The following is a 14,235-nucleotide window of genomic DNA, read 5'->3' as shown; positions in this document are numbered from 1 at the left end:
AAAACTCTACTTTCCGTTTGAATTTCAAAAGAGATTCCCATTGATTTTTTTCACAGGTACCCTTATAGGCGCTCACCTATAGCCTTTTGCAACCAAATGTGTTTTAAACTGATTATCACTAGTTTCATGTGACTCTTCTTTCTTTTTATAATTATATCTAATAACTTTTTTTTTTTGGTAATTCAGTGGGGACATGTTTTTACCCATTTTTTTCAAATAGTTTAATAGTTAGTTTTTTTAAGGTGTGAGTGGGGTAGTGTTTATATTTGAAAATGCAGGCAAGGAACTCGGTTCCCGCCTTGGTTTCGGGCGTAAACTCGTTGAAAGAGTTGATAGAGAAAATGGTCCCATCAAAGTGCGTTTCGGGCAAGAATCGAACCACAAGACTTTGTCACTTAGATCACCAGCAAAGCTGGCTTCCCACACACATTAGCCTTAGAGTTCGATAGAGGCTTTCAAAATATTTATGAGAAAAAAGGGGGCTTTAATGAAGAGTTTCAAAATAGAACCAAGCTAAAGAAAACAATAGATGAAAATAAAGAAAGCTTGTAAATGCCATTAATGAAATCAAAATGAAAAGGAAAATGATACCTTAGGGCAGGCCCCTAGGCTAGGCATTGGTTCAGAGTCGATAATTGCACGTTTAGTCTCGGTCCTTCAGGTTTTTACCTGTCAAAGCTGTAAGTAGAAGAGGGCCCGAAAAGTCATAGTATCCGAACTACCTTCGGTTGGGATTAAATTGAATAAGACTCTTAAGGTTTGAGGTATAGGGTTAAGATTTACTTCAATTCCGACCTTTTTGTTTGAGGGGAAACCCGTTATTTATAGGCAGATTAGTTACACGATCACTGTTGGTTGTTTTTTATGTAATTTGGGCCATTCAAAATCTAGCACCACTCGTAATGACTTGGGTGCCATTGGCAATGGCACCCAATCAGCATTAATTACAGTCAACGCAATTAAATGCTCCAAGATTACATGATCCTGGCCTAGGTACAACATTGTGGGCGGGGTTAGAGACCTAATGACATTGGAAGTGGTGTTGAAGACATTCAGAGCAACTTTTCGACAGAAATTGCCACATGTCATCTTCTAGGCATTCTTCCGTACAACCGACTGTCCAATCAAACTTTAGCACCATCCAACTCTCATCGGTGCCATTCCCAGTGTTGTCGGTATTTGTCGACTGTTAAACGCCATTGTAACGATTGATGACTGATGTGACATTTCATTCAACGAATCCAAGATTGGCACGCCTTTCTGTACTGACACATGGCATGTCAGTCCTTGTCGACAAGTCCATACTGATAAGTGATACAACTCCATACATCTAGCCTATATTCATCTTTGATTGTTATAGGGATGACGTTGCTTTAAATAACACTGGTGCCGTTAGCAATGGAGTCAGGCCTTTTTCTTTTTTCACATGTCACTGCGTTTGTTCGAGTGTTGGGCAGACTTCATGAGTCGGCAATGGAGACTGGCGCCATTGGTAATGATGTTGGGACATTTTTCTTCCAGGCTGCCTCCAGCTTGGTAATTTTTGGTTCTGATCCACCTTGCTTGTTCTTTGGGGGCATTCTTCAATGCTTCGAGCATTGTCTAGTGATATGGGTTCATGAGGGATGGTTTATAGTTAGGTCAGGAAGGGGGGGTGATTGGTTCAAGTGCTGAGGTAGCTTGCCCAGGGTATTTGGGTCTTCCATAGGTTCCGCGATCAGTATCAGGGTGTCTATAGTTCTCCCTCTTTTTCGCTTGTGTTGCGCGCATGGTGGGACACATACTGATAAAGAAGTAGACGTCAAGGATATAGAGTTGGGTGGTGAGGTATGAAACATTATTGTCTCTCATAAGTTGACAACATTCAGCCCTCTTGAGCCTATGGTCTCTGGGATCAGGAGGTGAGCTAGCCCATCGGTCGAGGCGATCACTACACTGTTCGTTTTGTCGGCTAAGGTCGTGGTGTCATTATTCCGAGAAAGTTCAAGTTTTGCAATTAGTGGATATGATTAAAGTGAGAATCGCAGAGAAATTCTGATCGAGTGGGTTGTGGTCAACCTCATGTCTCGGGTGTAATCCTAGGTTTCAGGGCCGAGATAGTTTAGGATTGGGGTGCTGTTTTTGTTTTTGTTTTGTTGTTTTTTTGTTTCTGGATTTTATTGGGGTATGGGGTGTGTAGTATTCTTTGCCACGGTGTTTTACCTTTTGCACCCCGGTATCATTTTGTGCATTTTGTTCAGTGTTACTGGGGCTGATCCGACTCCTTCATTTTTAAAAATGTTTTCAAAAGGAATTCATAATTAGGGAGAGGTTTTTAGCAACAAATACTAATGCTGGGTTATGGTTTGAAACAAAGAAATTAAAGTTTTGAAAATTACATACTTTGAAAGTATTATGAAATTCTATGACCGGGTTGCCCCAATGTTTGGGTTTTTGGAAGGTGAGGGTTTTGCCACCGTGGGGTGGTAAAAAGGGTTTTATAAAATAGAGATGGTTGTGCATTTTAAGCTCATGCGATCGAGGAGTGATTTTTGCATCGTTTAAGCTCAACAGTTGAACGTCGTGTAGTGATGGATGTATTACTGTACCTGCTCCGACTCTTTTGCATCACATGTATAAGGACTGCAATTCGATTGCATAGACCACTTGCGGCAGTAGAGAGAGAGAAGGGAGTCAAGAAAGACTGAAGCACACGACCGGTGCTAAGTGCAAAAGTTAGCGCCGTCTAGTGTTTGGACTTAGCGTGGAAGCTATCGCCGCACGTAAGAGTGAAGAATGGTAACACCGAGTGCAAGCGAGGAGTATCGTCGTGCGTAAAGGAGATTAACGCCGTGCGTGAAACACGGAATCGTCGACTAGAGCATTGCCGCGAACTTATCGCCACCTGGATTAAGGACGGGGTAGAGAGAAGAGGGAGAGAGGCAAGCTATCACCTCGCGGAACGTAGAAGGCTATCACCGCACAAAAGGCGAAAGGCTATCGCCGCGCGCGTTAAGCGTTGGACGATGGCCGACAGGGTTAGCGCTGCGTGACTTTTGTCAGAAACGTGCTGCGCGGCTGACTCCCACTACATTTTTCTTCCACACCTACGGCGACATCAGCCACAGTAAGCTTTATCAACTCCCACCAACCCTCACCTACCCCCACGTCTTTAAATAGCACCTCTACCCATCACCGTGCGCATGCCTGCACCATAGCCGTGGGAGTGCTATCGCCATGAGGAGGCCTCACTGTGTGAAGGAAGTGCGGAGCACCGTGAGCAAGTAAGTGGGTTTAGTGTTATGCTCTTCAGCTTAGTTAGAATTTAATGGAACATCGTTAATTAAAAGAATAAATGGAGAATGAACGAAATAGAGTAGAATAAATGGTTGAGAATGAATTGTAAATTTTAGGGAAATTAAAGAGCCCTTTTTCTTGCTAAACTTGCAAGATTATTCATTGAGATTTAAGTTAATTCATAAGTAAGTAACACGACGATGATACATATAATTTCCAGCAAACGTTAGGGCTGTTGCTCGGTGCTTTTACCTAGCCAAACGGTGCCCTCTTGAGCCCAAATCAGTTTCAATGAAAAATGTGCATAGTTTGCCTCTTGCAACATGTTATAATATCATGAAAATCAAGAGATATGGCCCCTTATGCGAGATCTGTCTACCACAGTTGCTGTAAATTTCCAGCAACTATGAACCTGTTTGGGCCGCATTCTCGACCAGGTAAACGATGCCTAAATACCCCAAATTTTCCACGGTCGTGAAGTTTTGTGAATGAACATAAAGTTGCATGTTTGAAAGGAGCCTACAGCCGAACATAAGGGGTAGAGTGATTTTGACCAACTTAAAGTCATACGCTCCGATTGTAGACTTCGCCTCGAAGATCGAAAGAGACTGTGAGGACCACTGATTGAGGAAGGAAGGAAGAATGAAGGCTGCATCATTGGGGAGGCTCAGGAAGACACCTCAGCAAGTTCCAAGAAGAGAAGTGAGAAGGAGGCCATATCAGTTAAACTTAAGAACCCAGAGGAATTCTTCGGGTGGCACGAGCAATGATCGACGCTCGGTTTGTACTTACTGTGGGAAGGACAGCCACATCGCCGAAGATTGTTACCGGAAGAAGAATGTGTGCCTAAGATGCGGCAAGCCGGGTCACTGAGCTAGTGACTGCCCTATGATGAAGACTGAGGATCACCCAAAGACTCAAGGACAGTGTTTGCCCTCACAGAGTAAGAGGCCAAGGCGTCCACCTCAACAATCCGCGGTACGCTCTCAATTTGTGATGCTAAAGCTAGAGCCTTAATTGACCCTAGATCTTCTCGCTCGTTTGTTGCACCCCATTTTGCTTGCCATTTGAATGCTGTACCTGCACACCTTAACTACACCCTAGCGGTATGCACACGAATGGGAGGCTCTATGGAGTCAGATAGAGTGTATAAGCAGTTTGAGGTTTCAATTGATGGTTGTGATCTGCCAGTAGTTCTAATTCACCTAGATATTCAAGACTTTGATGTCATCCTGGGCATAGATTGTTTGTTTACGCACCGTGCCACCGTCGACTTTCATAAGAAGACAGTGACCTTTAAACGTCCTAATCAAACATAATTACACTTTGAGGGCATTAAAGATACTTCTCCTTTGCATTTTATCTCTGCCCTCCTAGCCTCTCACCTTTTAGCTAAAAGATGTGTAGGGTATCTGGCCTATGTAGTAGAGAATCGGAGTGTTATGTCCGAACTAGAAGGAATACCAGTGGTAAAAGAGTACCCTGATGTAGTCCCCGAAGAGTTGTCATCCCTGCCTCCAGTAAGAGAAATCAACTTTGAGATAGATGTAGCCCCATGCACTGCACCCATCTCCAAAGCCCCGTATAGAATGGCTCCAGTAGAGTTGAAGGAGTTGAAAGAGCAGCTACATGAATTGTTGAATAAGGGGTTCATCCGACCAAGCATGTCCCCCTAGGGTGTGCCAATTCTATTTGTGAAGAAGAAGGATGGGTCCCTGAGGCTGCGTATTGACTATAGGAAGTTGAATAAAGTGGTGGTGAAGAATAAGTACCCTTTACCCAGAATTGATAATCTCTTTGATCAACTCTAGAGAACCCAAGTATTTTCTAAGATCAATCGCTGATCAGGATATCACCAACTAAGGGTGAAGGAAGGAGACATCCCAAAGACTACTTTCAGAACTCGATACGGTCATTACGAGTTCCTTGTGATGCCATTCGGATTAACCATGCCCTTACTGCATTCATGGATCTAATGAATAGGGTGTTCCGACATTTTCTAGATAACTTTGTGGTGGTCTTTATCGATGATAGTCTAGTATACTAAAAAAGATGGAAGTTACATGAGCAACATTTAAAATCCGTTTTGCAAACTTTAAAGTTAGAAAATTTGTATGCCACATTTAGTAAAAGTGACATTTAGTAAAAGTGAGTTTTTGCTTTCCAACGTAACCTTCCTGGGTCACATTATTTCCCAGGATGGGATAGTGGTCGACCCCTCCAAGGTTGAAGCTGTACTTCGATGGGAGAGGCCAGCAAATGTGACAGAAGTTCGTAGTTTCTCGGGGTTAGCCAGATACTACAGGCGCTTTGTAGAGGGATTCTAAAAAATGGCGCTTCCCCTAACTAGGCTGACCCAGAAAAACGTAAAATTCATATGGTTAGAAGGTTGTGAGAGAAGTTTTCAAGAACTTAAAAAGAGACTGACCACCATCCCGATCTTAGCATTGCCTGAAGGAAATGAAGACTTCGTGATTTATACTGATGCATCTCATAAAGGGCTCGGGAGTGTAGTAATGCAGAGGGGTAAGGTTATTGCTTATGCCTCCAGGCAATTAAAGCCACACGAGCAAAACTACCCTACTCACGATTTGGAAGTCGCGGCAGTAGTATTTGCACTAAACAATCTGGAGGCACTACCTCTATGGAGCCCAGTTTAAGGTGTTCACGGACCACAAGAGCCTCAAGTATCTGTTTTCTCGGAAAGAGTTGAACATGAGACAAAGAAGATGGATGGACCTATTAAATGGATGGACCTATTACATGACTATGATTGCACAATCGAATACCATCCAAGTAAGACTAATATAGTAGCTGATGCCTTAAGGCAGAAAATCGTGGTCTCCGTGGCACAATTGATGGTGCAAGAAATGAAGTTGTTGGAGGATGTAGTGGAATGACAGACATCTCAACCTCTCGGTGAAGGGAGGGAAGTACTGTCATGTTTAAGGGTGGAAAGCCAACTCTTCCAACAAGTCCGAGCGGCTCAGAAAGAAGATCCCCACCTGATGAAAATCTTCGAAGAACAAAAATGAAAAGAGGATTTTTTTGTAGACAACGATGGACTGTTGTTAAGGTTTAAGGGTCGAGCATGTGTTCCCAATGATGAAAGTGTAAAAAGAGCCATTCTAAAGGAAGCACACAACTCTCGTTACGCGATACATCCTGGGGGTACGAAGATGTACCAAGATTTGAAAAGAGCATTATGGTGGAACAACATGAAGCGAGACGTGGCGCAGTTTGTGGCTAAATGTCTCACGTGCCAACAAGTGAAGGTCGAACATCAGAAAACTGCTGGATTATTACAGCCCTTGCCCATTCTAGAATGGAAATCGGAACGCATCGCAATGGATTTTGTCTCTAGGTTACCAAGATCTAGTGCAGGGCATGATAGTAATTGGGTCGTGGTGGACCAACTGACTAAGGTTGCTCACTTCTTACCAGTTCACACAACCTATACATTGGATAAGTTGGCTCATCTATACATCAGAGGAATTATGAAACTTCATGGGATTCCTATCAGCATTGTATCAGACAGAGACCCCAGGTTCACTTCTAGGTTTTGAGCAAGTCAACAATCAACCCTTGGGATCGAGCTTACTTTTAACACCGCCTTTCACCCCCAAACAGATGGGCAGTTAGAAAGAACCATCAAAACTTTGAAAGACATGTTGAGAGCATGTGTAACTGATTTTAGAGGAAGCTGGGAAGACCATCTACCCCTGCTAGAGTTTGCTTACAACAATAGCTTTCAGGCTAGTAGCCAGATGGCACTTTATGAGGCCCTGTATGGGAGGAAGTGCAGATCGCCCATTTGCTGGGAAGAAGTAGGCAAAAGGAAATGATTAGGGCCCGAAATAGTTCAGCTAACCTCTAAAAGGATCTTCTTAATTAGAGAACGACTCAAGGCAGCCCAAAGTCTGCAAAAGAGTTACGCTGATAATCGTATGAGAGACCTCGAGTTTGAGGTAGGAGACCGGATCTTCCCGAAGGTATCGCCAACCAAGGGTGTTACGAGATTTGGTAAGAAAGGGAAATTAAGACCACGATTCATTGGGCCTTTTGAGATTCTGGAAAGGATTGGGAGCGTGGCATACCGACTTGCCCTGCCACCTGATTTGGTCAACCTCCATAATGTCTTCCATGTATCCTTGTTGAGGAAATATCAACCCCGACCTGTCCTATGTTTTGGAGTACGAACCAATCCCGCTTAGTGAAGACCTAACTTATGTTGAACGATCGATCGAGATTATTCGACCGGAGAGTGCAAGTATTACGCAATGAAAAAATTCCCCTAGTCCAGGTGCAATGGCAATATCACTCAAAGGAAGAATCAACATGGGAACGGGAGGATGAAATTAACGAGAAATACCCCCACCTCCTTGATCAATGATTTTGCAGACAAAATCCCTTTTAAGAGGGGGATGATGTAAGGACTGCAATTCGATTGCACAGACCACTCGCGCCAGTAGAGAGAGAAGGGAGTCGAGAAAAAAGGAAGCGCACGACTGACGCTAAGTGTAAAGGTTAGCGTCATTTGAGTGTTTAGACATAGCATGGAAGCTATCACCGCACGTAAGAGTGAAGAATGGTAACACCGCGTGCGAGCGAGGAGTATCGCCCCGTGTGAAAGTTGTAAGAAGCATCGCCTCGTGTAAAGGAGATTAACGTCGCGCGTGAAACAAGGTATCATCGACTGGAGCGTTGCCGGGAGCTTATCGCCGCCTGGATTAAGGACGCCGTAGAGAGAAGAGGAAGAGAGGCAGGCTATCACCGCTAGGAAGGAAGAAGGCTATCGCCGCTCGGAAGGCGTAAGGCTATTGCCATGCGCGTTAAGCGTTGGACGATGGCCGATAGCATCAGTGCCGCGTCGCTTTTGTCAGAAACGCGCTGCGCGGCTAATGCCCGCTATAGTTTTCTTCCCCACCTACCGCGATGTCAGCCACAGTAAGCTTCACCAATTCCCACCAACTCTCACCAACCCCGATGTCTTTAAATAACGCCCTCTACCCATCGCCGTGCTTGTGCCTGCACCATAGCCGTGGGACTGCTATTGTCGTGAGGAGGCCTTTGGAACGAAGGCGACTACGTGAAGGGAGTGGGGAGCACCATGAACAAGTAAGTGGGTTTAGTGTCATGCTCTTCAGCTTAGTTATAATTTAATGGAACATCGTCAATGGAAAGAATGAATGGAGGATGAACGAAATAGAGTAGAATAAATGGTCGAGAATGAATTGTAAATTTTAAGGAAATTAAAGAACCCTTTTTTTGCCAAACTTGCAAGCTTATTCATTGAGATTTAATTTGATTCATGGGTAAGTAACACGACGATGACACATAGAATTTCCAGCAAACGTTAGAGCTGTTGCTTGGTGCTTTTTACTAGCCAAATAGTGCCCGCTTGGGTCCAAATCAGTTTCAACGAAAAATGTGCATAGTTTGCCTCTTGCACCATGTTATAATGTCATGAAAATCAAGAGATATGGCTTCTTATGCGAGATATGTCACAGACACAGTTGTTGTAAATTTTCAGTAACTATGGACCTGTTTGGGCCGCATTCTCGACTAGGTAAACGACACCTAAATGCCCTAAATTTGCCACTATCATGAAGTTCTATGAATGAACGTAAAGTTGCATGTTTTGAGATTATTGAAATTCCCTGTAAATGTTGAATTATGTTTGAAAATGCATCGACACATCATTACTCATCACTATTGCTCATTTGAGGCCACATCTTGATCTTGTGAATAAAGTTTGATTTTCGCAATAAGTGAAACATCTAACTTTCTTGCTTAGTTGTTAATTGAAGCATTAAGATGTAATGATCAAGAATGAGTGTGAATGCCACATGATAATTGCCATGTATATGCTATGGGATTATGTGAATGATGCCACTTAACAAAGTGTTAGGTGAAGAGTAAAACAGTGCAACATTAATACGATTGATTAATGATGGAGGCTTCATGATAATGGTCAAAATGCCATTGATAATGCTCATGTATGAATGTGATGCTATGAATCATGAAATAAATGCCCCGTGATGATTGCGAGGCTGTTATGATACTATTATGATGAGAATGTGATGTATATGCCATGAGGCAAATGAATTAACTGGTATGAATGGAATGAAATGAGGCCTTAATGATAACCTCTGCGCATTGGGACCCATGCCCATTGGTAGTGGGAGTTGTACTATTTTACTGATGCAAATGCTAACCACTATGTAGTGAACTAGAGCCCATTGGTAGTGGATACTGTGCTGTTATACTAATGATAATGCTGACCACTCTGCATTGGGACTAGAGGCCTTTGATAGTGGATATTGGGCTTAATAATGAGAACACTAGCCGCTACACAGTGGGGCTTGAGCCTATCGGTAGTGGAGCTAGGTTCTTCGAGATAGTGATGCCGACGTATTCCCTAGCCTGCATAATGACAGGAACAAGCTAGGGGAGAAAAGATGGTCGCTCTCTATGATCCATAATGTGAGATATGAGATTTGATTTGATGCCTTGCAAGGTGATGGTCTATCGATCCCCAATGCACGCTGGGGATCGTGTGCGTGAGTTGAGGGTATTACGATGCAGATTTCCCTGCTTGTCATCACCCTCCCTTCTGTGGGATGGTAGAAGCCCTAAGCAATGGGATTGACTTAGTCTTATGGATAGGGTTTCTACTAGCAGGGGTAGGTGAATTAGGGAGTGAGTATGAGATGTATACATTGGAATTATGATTTCTCCTATATTGCCTACCTGATGTTGCTTATGTTGAATGCACTTTTATATTAGATATCTTGTTATAACGGCTGCATTGATTCGATAACCAATATGCTTGACTACTGCACTATTACAAATGATGATTAATGACACTATTCTTTGTACCTAGGTATGGTTAATACCCATGCGTAACACTAGATCTGCTTACTGAGCTTCAAAGCTCATTCAATAACTTTTTTTCCCTGTAGATTGAAAGTAGCAGGTTACAAGTCAGAGGTGTGGACCGCAGCTGAAGACTGAAGCAGCTACTTTTTGAAGAAGCTAGATAACCTTGTAGGTTTTGGACCCTCAGCCTTGCTTAGATTGTTCTTAGAGACTTTTTAATTATGTTCCTTGGAGCCTTGAACTTGATTGTATCACCTATTGAACTATAATATAATGTAATACCTTTCTCAGGAATGTGCTTGTTAAGTTTTAATTTATTGCCCTGTTCATTTCGTTGGTTTGTTGATTACCGTATAGAGGCGTTAAATTTACCCCCATCTGGGTGATAAACGTTATATTGGGATCACGAACCCGCGCCCGGTCGCCTTCCATTGTGAAGGTTAGGTAGACGGGAGCAGGGTCGTGACAACAGGTGTTTGATGTTGAACTAAAATTGGGGTCCCAATCTTTTACATCGTACCAGATGGTCGTTTTGAGAGGAGTTGTTGAAAATAGCAGTTTGCCCTCATCCATAGAGCTAATTGAAAATGACTTTTGAGAATGGCAATTTGGATTCATGTATGAAATAAGAAGAATATGATTCTGCAGTGTGGTTAGCAGTTTATGCTCATGCCCCTAAGGACTAGTGAAATAAATGTTTTGAGAAGAGTGAGATGGAATGATTTCAAAAATAACTTTGTTTTTTACCACTGTGGGCAATAGAGAAAATTCTAGAAAATGAAAATGGAGAGATTTTGAAGATGGGACAATCACACGGTTTAGGCTTATGCAACAATTGAACATTGAAAGAAAAATTTTGAAAATAAAGGTGAGAAATTTTTTGAAATAGAATGGTCATAGTTTAGGCTCGTATGACCAAGGAGCACTGAAATAGATTTTGACAAGAAAGAAGAGAGATGGTATGGATTTTTCCACCATGGGCTAATGAAGGATTAGAGACTTGAAAAATGTTGAGAACGAAAATGAAAATAAAGAAAATTTGAGATGACCATGCAGTTTAGGCTCATCCGACCACGGAACTATGAGTAAATAATGAAAAGAGAGGAATTTAAAAATAGAATGCTCGTAGGTTAGGCTTGTATGACCAAGGAGCCATCTAAGCAGTTTATCGTCATACAAAACTTGACATCGTAATATGATCACATACTACCCCAAGCAGGTATCATTAGGATCTTGTTGAGATAATTAACTATCGGATTTAGGCCGATCGGGAAGTGATTCATCTTTCAGGGGGTCTAATACCTTTGGCTCGGAGTCATAGCGTTGCTTTTTAAGCTTCTGAACCCTAGTTTGATGCTTTGGCATCTTGGATAGGCCTTCTCCCAAAAGTTTTGGGGTAGGCCTTGAAGCCTGTCTTGGGACTTGTGCAAGCCTTACCTCGAGAGGTCTCACGATGCTTTATTTTCTTCTTCTAATGTAGCCGTCGTGGGATGTTTTTTTTTTGAGGGTGGGGATTTGCATTGGCCTGATTCGGATAGCCTGGGACTAACGTGCTTATTCACGTGGCCTTGGGTCCTATTGGCTTTGGGTTGCTCCTTTTTGCTTCAGGGAGAGCCTCACGATTGTCCCTAGCTTTCTATCGTATACTTATTTAGATTTTGTATGCGTATATTTTCTTTTACTGACCATCTAACCTTAGGGCCTACTTGGGACCGTACCTATGATGAGGCAGATTCCGTTATGGGTCCCTTCCCTCATGCCCCAAGACGGATCTTGGGGTTCACAGAGTTCTACTTCTAGGGCTTACCCGAGACTATCTTGATTTTTAGGAAAACAGGGGTAGGGCTTTCTGGAGCCCTTCTCTCCTTCCCCTAAAATTTATTTTGGGGTGGAGTCACCAATAGCCGACTTCTGGATTTTGATCTGTTTGTTTTTCCTATCCCTGGGATCTCAAGGGTGGAAATTTATCTTGTATTTGTCTTCTCTCTTTTCTTTTTCAGCCTATACAGGCAACTAGGGGTCTCAACAGATTGGCAGAGGGTCGAGGAGAGGAGGAGGCTCAACATATGTCAGATGGCCAGCTACAACATTTTCCTATATTTTGGCATTTTGATTGCCTTAGGATTGTTTTCTGTTTTTCTTTTCCCTTGGATTGTTGTATATTGGAGCGCTTAAGTGCTTCTTGTGAGTTGTGGCTGACTTTGGGTTTCTTATCGCTATTTTCATTTCATCTCATGTGGCTTGTTTATATTTGTCATCAAATGCACATATTTGAGTTCTAAATATTTGCCATCTTAGATCATGTGGATAACTCCTCCACTTTTGAGCGATATACGAATCAGATGGGCATCCACCGATTGTGTATATGTCTATTTAGGGATTGACTAGCGTGTGGGCATTCACCGATTGCACCCACATGATCCGAGGGAAATTTGTTTAGCCAAGTACTCGGTGGTGGTGCATTGCACTAATGTATAATTTCCATTTGTATGCAGATTGAATCAATCGCATATATTTACATATGGGCCAAGTCCCTTACATGTATATAGGTCAGTAGCATGCCGCACCGGACGCATGCATGCCCATGGGCAAGTGACGGGTCTTGACCCTTGTAGGTCGATTTGCCGGTTTTCTTGGTTTAATTTAGGAAGGTACACACCTATGGAGAACGAGTCACCCCTTTTTGCCTCAGGAATGTGGGTGAGAGAGAGCTCTTCCTTTTGTTAGCCTTGTCATTAGCAGTTTATACTTGTGCAACCATGGAGTATAGATCCTATTTTTGAAAATAGTCTCAAAAATAATTTGAAAGGGGTGCAGGATAAATTTTCAAAACTTCAGGATAAATTTTCAGAACTCTCTTTCGAAACAGGCGGTGGGCCTAACAATTTAGTCACCTGTGGCCCTTTTGGTTGGGATAAGGAATAAGCGCGGTCATGAGGTTAAAATTACCTAGAAATTAGTTTGAAATCCTAATTTTGGAAACAGTTTTGCCCCAAGTAAAAAATCTTAAGAGGAGAATGATTCTTTTTTGAAAATGGTTTCTTTTTAGAAAAGGAGATTTTTCATTAGGTTGAAATTTTTAAATTAGAGCTGGACCGGTTTCGATCGGATCACGGGGATTCGAAATTCTCGCGTACCTCTCACCTTGGAGCCTCGCACGTTTCTTTGTGTGTCGAGAGATATCCTTTGGCTTCTCTTCAACTCATGTCTTGGAGGCCGAAGGGTGTCGCCCCTAGCTCTGCGAAGTCCCCTCAGATTCCCAAGTGGGTTAGGGAAATCGTGATCTTTGGATCTTGTCATGAGTTTCGGATGGTCCGATCCCTTCCTTACTTAGATGAGGACCGTGCTTCAGATGCCCCTTTTGGGGTATTCATCCAAGGCATACCGTAATAGCGCCTTTTTTGGATTTTCACTATGTCTTCACCATGTCTATCATTTCCTTTCTTACCTACGGCGCTCTTTTCGGATTTTCACTGTGTCCAAATTTTTTTTTTGTGTTTTAACCTATGGGGCCTTTGTTCGGGTTTACACTATGTCCGCCATTTATCTTTCTTCTTTTTTCTTTTCTTTTTGTTTTGTTTTGTTTTGTCTTTGTGTCCCCTACAGGTAGTATCTTTTGAGGTACATAATATTGATGAGCCTCGTGATTTTTCTCTTAGAGTTTCCAAGATGTATCTCAGTTACCACAAATAGTAATTCCCAATTAGGTTTGAATTTTCCCAATGGGTGTAGATTGGCGAATGAATGGAATATTTTCTTTAGCACCGTGTTGCCTATTTTGAATTGTCTAAGGATGACTTTCGTTAGGTAGGCTCACTTGACCCGCTGGTGGCAGCTCCTCATGGTATTGTAGGCTCAGAGCTAGCTTTCATCAAGTGTGATGAAGGAGGCCAGGCAAGCCACATATAGTTCCTTGTCGCTTGAAGCGTAGTGAGTGAGTATCTTAAGGAAAGATATACCAATCTCGAAAGGCGTTACTGCCTGTGTGCCATACACAAGTGAGAATAACATCATTCTTGTGCGCATCTTCTCATTTGTTTCGTGCCAATCCTTCCCGTCCTCTACAATCTTGTTAAT

General features: G+C 42.6%; 1 protein-coding gene across 1 annotated transcript in view; it reads left to right on the top strand.

The window, feature by feature from the left end:
* The window catches only part of LOC18425305 (VQ motif-containing protein 9), a 42,940-nt gene extending 32,488 nt beyond the window's left edge, over positions 1-10,452 (top strand). The window contains exon 2 of the mRNA XM_088863892.1: positions 10,242-10,452. The gene's annotated coding sequence lies outside the window, so the exon portion shown is untranslated. The remainder of the gene's footprint in view (positions 1-10,241) is intronic.
* The last annotated feature ends 3,783 nt before the right edge of the window (positions 10,453-14,235 follow it).

Source organism: Amborella trichopoda, chromosome 4 (genome assembly GCF_054954075.1).
Source record: "Amborella trichopoda isolate Santa Cruz 75 chromosome 4, AtrichopodaSantaCruz75HAP2 v2.0, whole genome shotgun sequence".
In the NCBI taxonomy this organism is placed as follows: Eukaryota; Viridiplantae; Streptophyta; class Magnoliopsida; order Amborellales; family Amborellaceae; genus Amborella; species Amborella trichopoda.
The sequence above is the reverse complement of the archived record's forward strand: the minus strand, read 5'-3'. Positions and strand labels throughout refer to the sequence as shown.